This window comes from Hippopotamus amphibius, chromosome 14 (genome assembly GCF_030028045.1).
Source record: "Hippopotamus amphibius kiboko isolate mHipAmp2 chromosome 14, mHipAmp2.hap2, whole genome shotgun sequence".
In the NCBI taxonomy this organism is placed as follows: domain Eukaryota; kingdom Metazoa; phylum Chordata; class Mammalia; order Artiodactyla; family Hippopotamidae; genus Hippopotamus; species Hippopotamus amphibius.
Window position 1 is genome coordinate 36,337,454 of NC_080199.1, and position 9,087 is coordinate 36,346,540.

The window sequence follows — 9,087 nt, forward strand, 5'->3', positions numbered from 1 at the left end:
TTTGTATAAACAATTCAATGGAGATCTGCTTTCAGAGTTAAGGGCCCACCTCCCCCTTCTCCAACCTCCCATCGTGACCTCAATTCACAAGTAACACACACACACACACACACACACACCTATTCTAAATCATCCAGCACGTTCCTTGTGCCTGAAAACATTTATCGAACACCCTTAATGTGCTGAGCTTTGTTAAAGGCCTTAGAAATATAAAAATGGGTAAGTTACAGTCCCTGCCCTAAACATCATCTGATAGGTAACCCCCCCTCCTCAGATATGTTTCATTGCTTCTCTCATTGAGTAAATTGGAATCCAAACCTTCAGTGTGGGACTTTGAGCCAACCCCAAACAATCTCTCCAGCCTGGAATCTGCCCTACACCTCCCTGCCTCTTCTCCCAGGAACCTTGGGCTCTAACCACAGGGATGATTTGTCATTTCCCAGATGCCACTGCTGTTCCTTCCAATGTCTGTCTTTGACCACATATGCCATAAATCACAGGCCCAGCTAAAATCCCACCTCTCTCCCATGCTCGCTCCATATACCCCGGTAAAAATGACGCTCTTTTGGGTTCTTCTCTTTGGCATTAGCTTCGTGTCCCCAGGAAAGCAGTCCTTACCACCTGCCTTGAATCCATCTCTCCCCCCAAAATCGCATGTCCCTGCAGGACACAAATGGTCTTGTCTCTGTGCATTTCATGATGTCTCTGACCACAGGGTCCCACACCAAAGAGATCACCGATGTTTGGTGAATTCAATTTTATTCTCATAAACATGAAAACTAAAATTAAGAATAAGAGTTTGATAGAATGCCATCTAAACATGTAGAAGAAATGAGTTAGGAAAATCACCATCTTACAAGCATCATAGTATTAATTGATTCAGGTAAGAATTAACAGAAGCTAAAATGATCGGGTACCATTCTGATGAGGAGTAGGATATTTTACATAGTCTCAAAGTATTTCCTGACAAATAAGGTATTAATTACAATGGGAAAAATAGTAATTTACCAATGGAAATACTTGGCAGACACTATCTTAAGCAGATGATCAAAATTCACATCATTATTAATGGGACAAACCGATACCGTGGGGTTTTTTTGATGTGATGAACTGAGAAGGATGCAACATTGTTTTTCTTTTTTTTGTTGTTTAATTTATTTTTTTATTTTTATTTATTGGCTGTGTTGGGTCTTTGTTACCACATGTGGGCTTTCTCCAGTTCCGGGGAGTGGGGGTTACTCTTCGTTGTGGTGCACAGGCTTCTCATTGCGGTGGCTTCTCTTGTTGCGGAGCACAGGCTCTAGGCGCACGGGCTTCAGTAGTTGTGCATGTGAGCTCATTAGTCGTGGCTCACAGGCTGTAGAGCGCAGGCTCAGTAGTTGTGGCACACGGGCTTCGTTGCTCCTCGGCATGTGGGATCTTCCCAGACCAGGGACCGAACCCATGTCCTCTGCATTGGCAGGTGATTCTTAACCACTGTGCTACCAGGGAAACCCCAACATTGTTTTTCTTGTGTTGTATTGTATTGTACATAAAAATATATCACCTGAATCTAACCATGAGGAAAGTCAGACAAACTCAAATTGAGGAATTTTCTACAAACCACTGACTGTACTCTTAAAAAATGTACAATAAAATATGGTGAAAGAGTCATGAAAGACAAAGAAATGCTCAGCTACTGTTTCTTTTTAAAGGAATAAATAATCCTGATTTGATCTATATGGGGGAGGAGGCAGGAGGGAATTGTCACAATAAACATTATTGGGCTAATTAGCAAAATTTGAGTATGAACTGTAAATAAAATTTGCAAACACTTTGAAATTCCACTTTTAGGTATTCATGCCTCAAAATCACTTAAATTTTCACAAAGATAGATGTGCCAGAATGTTTAATGCAGCATTGTTTGTAACGAACATTATTGGGGTATTAGCAAAATGTGGGTATGTACAATGCTACATTTTTGAACTCAATAGTGTAACTGTGGTTATATGAGAATATCCTTGTTCTTAGAACATACACCCTAAATATTTATGAATAAAGGGTCATGATGTTTGCAACTAATGGTTAAGTTAATCAAGGCCAATAAAAAGTGTATGTATGTGTGTGTAGAGAGACAGACAGAAACAGAGACAGAGAGAGAAACGGTGAGAAAGAGAAAGCAGATGTGGCAATATGTCAGTGACTGATGAATCTGGGTAAAATGTACACAAGAATTTTTTGTTTATTCCCTCAACTTTTTCTGTAAGTTTAAAGTCATTTTGAAATTCAAAGGGAAAAAAAAGAATACAAGTTCGAGAACTGTTTTACTTCAAAAGATGAGGTCCTGCTTTCTAGCACTGGTCTTCACAGATTTGTATTTGTAGGAGACATGAAGTTAAATTGAGGAGAACCTATCACAAACCCACAAAAGCAATCCTACCTCAGCTAAAACATACAGCCCTCAGGGAGCTATCATTTCTGTCATGATGGCCCTAATGTCCTGAGTACTACCACCTTCACCGCACTTATCCAATGTATTTGTATTATATTGCCTGTTACATCCAGCTGTGTTGCTTCAGCACACCATGGCTGTGCCATGGACAGTGCTATATGAAAATCCATGTCTGAGTGGAGAACGCACGTGCACACATACACACACACACACAGCACAAGGTCCTCCAGAGCTTCGAATTAAATTTTTGGACTTAAATTTTGTATTTAAGTATAAAATGACGTGACATTTGGGGATGTGCATCAAAATCACCCGGAGAGGATAAACATTGAAAGAAGGTATGAATGAAAAAAGATTGGCCATGAGTTAATAATGGTTGAAGCTGGTTGATGAGTACATGAGGGCTTCATTCTCACTATTTTTGTATCTTTCTGAAATATTCTATGATATTAAAACTTTTTTTTTTTAAGGAAAGCACAGTAGCAGTACTAGTAATAAGAAGCACAACTTGGGACTTCCTAGGTGGTGCAGTGGTTAAAGAACCTGCCTGCCAATGCAGGGGACACGGGTTCCATACCTACCAGGAAGATCCCACATGCACAGAGCAACTAAGCCTGTGCGCCACAACTACTGAGCATGCGCTCTAGAGCCTGTGAGTCACAACTGTTGAGCCCACATGCCGCAACTGCTGAAGGCTGCGTGCCTAAAGCCCATGCTCCACAATGAGAAGCCACCAAAATGAGGAGCTCTTGCACCACAATGAAGAGTAGACCCACAGCTCGCCACAACTAGAGAAAGCCCACACTCAGCAACAAAGATCCAGAGAAGCCAATTAATAAATAAATAAATAAATGTATAAAAAAAGAAAAAGCACAACTTGACCAATCAATGAAATATAAATTGTATTTTAATGTAGTATAGATTACGTTTTTGATTTTTAATTTAAAAAAACAAATAAGCCAACAAACAAACAAACAAACAAAACGCACAAAAAACCTGCTGTAAAGCCATGGTCCTTCTTTAGTGTCTGAGAAGATAGGTCTCAGGTAGCATGAAATAAAGACATCCCAGGGAATAAGTTAGACTTCAGAGATGCATCTTTCAAATTTGAAAAATACTAGATTCTTCTTTGTGCCACCAGAGAATTTGGAGAAAATCAGATCTTCAACATTGTTCTCAATTTACTGTTGAGGTTTAGAATCTTAGACATTATAAGCAGGTGTGACTTGATGACAAATGGAACAAAAGACAAATTACACAAAATAGGTAATTAACGAAATGCACAGGGAAGCTGCCCATAGTGTACACGTCTGGGGTAGAAGGGATAGATTAAATATTTTCCTATAAAAAAGAATTTTTAAAACAACCAACAGATACTTATGAGAGTCCCACTAGGTGTTAGACACTGGGAGTTATGGCAAAATCAAGGGACCTTCAGTTGGGTAGCTTCCCATCTAGTTCAAGTTATAATATATGTGCACATAAAATAACAAAATAACTTTCTCTATGCCAACGAACAGTGAACAAGGAAGAGAGAGAGAGATCGCTATGGACTTTGATTCTTGTATTGACCCTAAGGAAAACACAAGTTTCTGCAAAACAGCAGATAGGAGGGAGAGAAGAGGGAGTTCCAGGTAAGAACAGACATGGTGCTTAAGGTAAATCACAAACTGGGTAAACAGGTGAGAACAGTTGGCCCATGGATTGATCAAACCAATTTCTACGTGTCATAATAAAGTCTAACCTAATGGAGAGTCTTGTGTCTCAGTGTGACCATGAAGGTAAAAGACAAATGACCCCTCTACCCCAACCCTCTAAATGGTAAGTGACTATCTGGAGAAAACATTTGCAATAAAGGATTCATATTCACAATCATGAAAGATCTTTTAAAAAATCTATTAGACAAAGAGAACCCAAGGAAAATTAGGCAATTCACATAAGAAGATGTACAAGAGACCGATAAATATATGGAAAGTTTCTCAACCCTACCACTCTCAGGGAAGTGCAAATCAAACAGCAATGGGATAATCATTTTTGCTCAATTGATGTACAGAAATGAAAATGATTCAGAGAGGGTGTGGGGAAACTGGAAGTCTCATAACGTTAGTAAAAATAGAACTTTGTATGGCCTTAGTAAAATGTCTATCTGTACAGGGCACTCTAGAGCATCTATCAAAAGGTAAAATTTTCACACACTTTGAAATTCTACTTTTAGAAATTAATTCCTCAAAATCTCTTAAGTATGCACAAAAGTAGATGTACCAGAATGTTTATTGCAGCATTGTTTGTAATAATGAAAGGCTGACAATCATCTAAATATCCAACAATAAGTAATGGTCAAGTAAACGAGTGATTAAATTCTATTCCGTCCACATATTATCCAGAAATTTTAACAGAATGAAGTAGCTATGTCTATACTGACATGAAATGATCTCTAAAGGCAGAATAAGTGAAAAAAAAAGTCACTGTTTAATACATATTTCATGGTGCCATTTATGTAAATAATTTATATGAGATATACATTGTCTAAAATGGCTAACACAATTGTTAACAGTTTACCTATGGAGAGAGGAGAGAGATTGGGGGTTGTGGATGACAGGCAGGGAGGGAGGTTGCTACGGATGTCCCAAGAGTAAGCATTGGTGATTCCATGCAAAAAGTAGCCTATCTCCATAAATGCCTATTACTAGGAAGATAAGCTGGGATTTGTGGAATGTATTGGTCTGAAAACCAAAGGATTCATCTCTCCTAATAGAACCCTCTCAATTTTAGAAACCCATTATTCTGCAAGCATTTACTGAGCACCTACTATGGGACAAGAACTGCGCGCTAAAAAGCACTGGTTATTCAAAGGGGACAACAAGTGTTATTAAAGGTTAAGAAACAAATACCTTGAAAACCTAAAACATAAAGCATTATCTACGTCAGATAGTCAAGGAAGGCTTCCTGGAGGAAGAGATCTCTAAGAAGGGGCTTGAAGAATTTGAACTTAGTTTTTTGTCTCAAGTCCAGTAATCTTCCACTCCATGATCCTCAGACTTCTCTGATAGGAACATAGAAAGTAAGAGATAATTAAAAATAATCTCGGGCTTCCTAGGTGGCGCAGTGGTTGAGAATCTGCCTGCCAATGCAGAGGACATGGGTTCGATCCCTGCTCCGGGAAGATCCCACATGCCATGGAGCAACTAAGCCCGTGTGCCAAAAAAAATAATAATAATAATAATAATCTCATACTTCTGGAGAGAGGTCATTCCTAGAAAGAGAGGTCTTGTGTCTACGCATTAAAAAGTATATATTAGAGGGACTTCCCCGCTGGTGCAGTGGTTAAGAATCCACCTGCCAGGACTTCCCTGGTGGCGCAGTGGTTAAGAATCCACCTGCCAATGCAGGGGACATGGGTTTGAGCCCTGGTCCGGGAAGATTCCACATGCCACGGAGCAACTAAGCCCATGTGTCACAACTACTGAGCCTGCGCTCTAGAGCCCGTGAGCCACAACTATTGAGCCCACGTGCCACAACTATTTAAGCCCGCGCACCTAGAGCCTGTGCTCTGCAACAGGAGAAGCCACTGCACTGAGAAGCCTGCGCACTGCAACTGAAGAGTAGCCCCGCTCTCTGCAACTAGAGAAAGCCTGCATGCAGCAACGAAGACCCATCACAGCCAATAAATAAATGAGTAAATAAATACGTTAAAAAAAAAAAAGAATCCGCCTGCCAACGCAGGGGACACGGGTTCGATCCCTGGTCCGGGAAGATCCCACATGCTACGGAGTAACTAAGCCTGCGAGCCACAACTACTGAGCCTGGGCGCCTAGAGCCTCTGCTCTGCAACAAGAGAAGCCATTGCAATGAGAAGCCCACTCACTGCGATGAAGAGTAGCCCCTGCTCTCTGCAACTAGAGAAAGCCCACGTGCAGCAATGAAGACCCAACACAGCCAATAAAAAAATAAATAAAATAAATTTTAAAAATATACATATATATTAGAAACTTATGACTGGGCTTCCTTGGTGGCACAGTGGTTAAGAATCCCCCTGCCGATGCAGGAGACACGAGATCAAGCTCTGATCTAGGAAGATCCCACATGCCGCAGAGCAACTAAGTCTGTGCGCAAGAACTACTGAGCCCGTGCTCTGCAACTACTGAAGCCAGCGCACCTAAAGCCGGTGCTTCGAAACAGGAGAAGCCAGCGTAATGAGAAGCCCGAGCACCGCAAAGAAGAGTAGCCCCGCTCTCCGCAATTACAGAGAGTCTGCGCAGCAAAGAAGATCCAAAGCAGCCAATAAAAAAAAACAAATAAATTTATTTATTAAAAAAAACCAAAAACAAACAAAAAAAGAAACTTATGACTGAGTATAGTTTCTCAAGATACTACACATATACTGGGATATAATGCCACTGGTGTTAGCTCTTGAAAAGAAGTCAGCATAATCATCAGGATGTTTGCCATCAGCTTTTGCTAAGTCAGTGTAGGGGATCTGATTCTTTCCATTTTCCTGCCCAGTCATTTTAGGCTGATTATATACCTGGAATTCTTCTATCCCTCTCATTACAGGTATTTGATTGTGTATAATCACTTTTTCCTATAAAGCATTCTATTTTACACTTTTCCTTGTTTATTTGGTGACTTGGCTAAATGTGTTTAAATCATATACCTCTAGTAATATGTCATCATTGGCGTTATACTGTGTTACATCTTTTTAGGAATTTATGAAAAATAAGAAGGGAGTAATAAATGCTGGTACCACCTCCACCATGTGACATTTGACATACACATGCACTGGGCTTCCTGACGTGTGGTACCACTCATGGTTCGTGACTATGGGACTGTAAGCCGAAGTCTGGTATTTTTAAGGAGTCAAGCCACTTCTCAAGAGTTCATTTTTTTTGCAAAGATACAGCCATAATACTTTTTTATGATAGCTTGGTAAATCTCTTAAAGAAAAGGGAGAGGTTTATGACAGAAATGGTGATAAAGCTTTAACTACATGTGTGTGGTTAACTCTGCTGCAGCCATTCAAGTTAACTTCTACCTATATTTATGGGCTTGATTGCATAATATATGAAGTTTGCAGGAAGTGCCCGGAAGATAAGGTTACATAGACAAGTTATTTAAGTTTGAAAGTAAACCACAGCTCATGCTCGGAAACTAGTTTATAGCCCATTTTGTAACACAAGTGAATACGTCACTCATTTTCTTTTCATTTTTTTTCTTATCTCATAGTTAACATGAGGCGATTAATCATTGTTTGAATGCGCAGCATAGAAAGTTGACAAAAGGATGCAGCTTTGGGGATTGATGAGCTGAAAAGTCAGTAAATTACATTTAAAAAGTGCAGATAAAGGTTTGATGCTATTCAAACCACCTTGAACAAATGGATGATTTGCAAGCATCGTGATGTCCCACTAGACAACACTCTCCTTCACGAGCTCCATTCAGTAACGGGGCTCATTTCCACCGACAAATATTACTTGATCAATAGATCTTGCATTTGCCACAAGAAATGACCTTTCATGGTTAATGCCTAACTGATTATCGTTCTTCCCCTGTAGTAGCCTACATTTTGCAGTAGAGAAATAAACTGTGTACACTGTAAAACACTAAAACATGTCACACGCTGTAGTATACCTTCAGAGTATTATCGTTTGTCAGTATACAAGGGTTATGACCCATTTGTAAGGTGGCCACCCACCATTTCAGTTCTTGCTGGATGCAATAAAACTTTTGCCCTAATATTTAGGTATTTAGAATAATCAAGGCTATTCTTCTTACACCCCAAGGAAAAAACCAAAACCCAAACCCAAAGCCCTCTAATGGTGACAACAGTGGTTTTGAATGTTAATGTATGTAGAAGAGAAACTACTCTCATGAAAGGAAATTACCCTAAAATCTTTGTTGTGGAAAATTAAAACGAATGACACGTTCCCATTGTAATGCAGAATCACCTATCACCTAATTTCCCTGAGTGAGATGCAGTTCATTTTCAAATGTAAATAACTTGTCCATTTAATAATTTGCTTCTCCCCATGACTGCAAAAGAGACTCTGACAACAGCCACCTTCCTATTTCCTTCATTGTCAAGAACAATCTAAAGGAACTCCATTGTTTTCTTGGGATGATTTTAACAGATTAAGTGATTTTAAAAAAAAAAGTTACTCCTATATCTGAGGGCTCTGTCTTTGAAATCAATGTAAATAAAATATGTCACCTTATTAAGTTTGAAATGGTCTGTTACCTGTTTTTCCTTGACCTTGTCGAGGTTTTCAGTGACAACTGAATTAACCAGGTGAGGGAGGATCTTTGAGGGGCCCCGTCACACTCTATTGTGCGGGATGGCATCTTGCAAAGCACTTCGATGAGGCTGCGGGGAGAACAAAGCAAGGTACACTCTCTCCAGCTTCAGGTAAACAGGATTATTGTTCTCCATCCCTGCTGTTTGGAATGAATGCAATGCTGCAAAGCTAATTGCTGCCATAATTAGGAAAACAAACACAACACACAAAACCCACATCCCAAACGACAGGGAATGTGCTAACTCAGTGTGGTTTAAACCTCAGAGACGTTTCCCCTCCTATACAGGTGTGATGGGCTCTATCCATAGTTTTTAAATGATAAATTTAAATGTTGACACAGTATTGCCAAAAAATGCTCTCAGG